The sequence below is a fragment of the Rattus norvegicus genome, chromosome 16 (assembly GCF_036323735.1).
Source record: "Rattus norvegicus strain BN/NHsdMcwi chromosome 16, GRCr8, whole genome shotgun sequence".
Taxonomy (NCBI): Eukaryota; Metazoa; Chordata; class Mammalia; order Rodentia; family Muridae; genus Rattus; species Rattus norvegicus.
Genome location: NC_086034.1, coordinates 80,824,165 through 80,824,921, shown reverse-complemented (window position 1 = coordinate 80,824,921; position 757 = coordinate 80,824,165).

Here is a 757-nt window from a genome sequence, read left to right as displayed (position 1 = left end):
AAAACACTTGGAAAACACATATTCTCTCTCTCTCTCTCTCTCTCTCTCTCTCTCTCTCTCTCTCTCTGACACATATACACACACCATCTCTTTATTTTTTTAATTTAATATTTAATTAATATATTATGTAAATTTACTTTTTATTTTTTACTTTTATTTTATTGTTTATTTTTTATTTACATTTCAAATGTTATTCCCTTTCCCAGTGTCCCAGACATAAGCCCCCTATCCCAACCCCTCCCCTTCCTCTTTAAGGGAGTTCCACTCCCCATACACTCCCCCTTCCTGCCCTCCCTCAACATTCCCCTACATTGGGGGTCCAACCTTGGCAGAACCAAGGACTTCTCTTTCCACTGGTGCCCAACAAGGCCATCCTTTGCTACATATGCAGATAGAGCCATGGGTCAGTCCATGTATAGTCTTTGGGTAGTGGTTTAGTCCCTGGGAGCTCTGGTTGGTTGGCATTGTTGTTCTTATGGGACTGCAAGCTCCTTCAGCTCTTTCAATCCTTTCTCTAATTCTTTCAATAGGGATCCTATTCTCAGTTCATTGGTTTGCTGCTAGCATTCACCTCTATATTTGACATGCTCTGGCTGTGTCCCTCAGGAAACATCTATATCCAGTTCCTGTCAGCATGCATTTCTTAGCTTTATCAATATTATCTAGTTTTGGTGGCTGTATATATATGGGCCACATGTGGGGCAGGCTCTGAATGGCTGTTCCTTCAGTCTCTGCTCCAAACTTTGCCTCTATATCC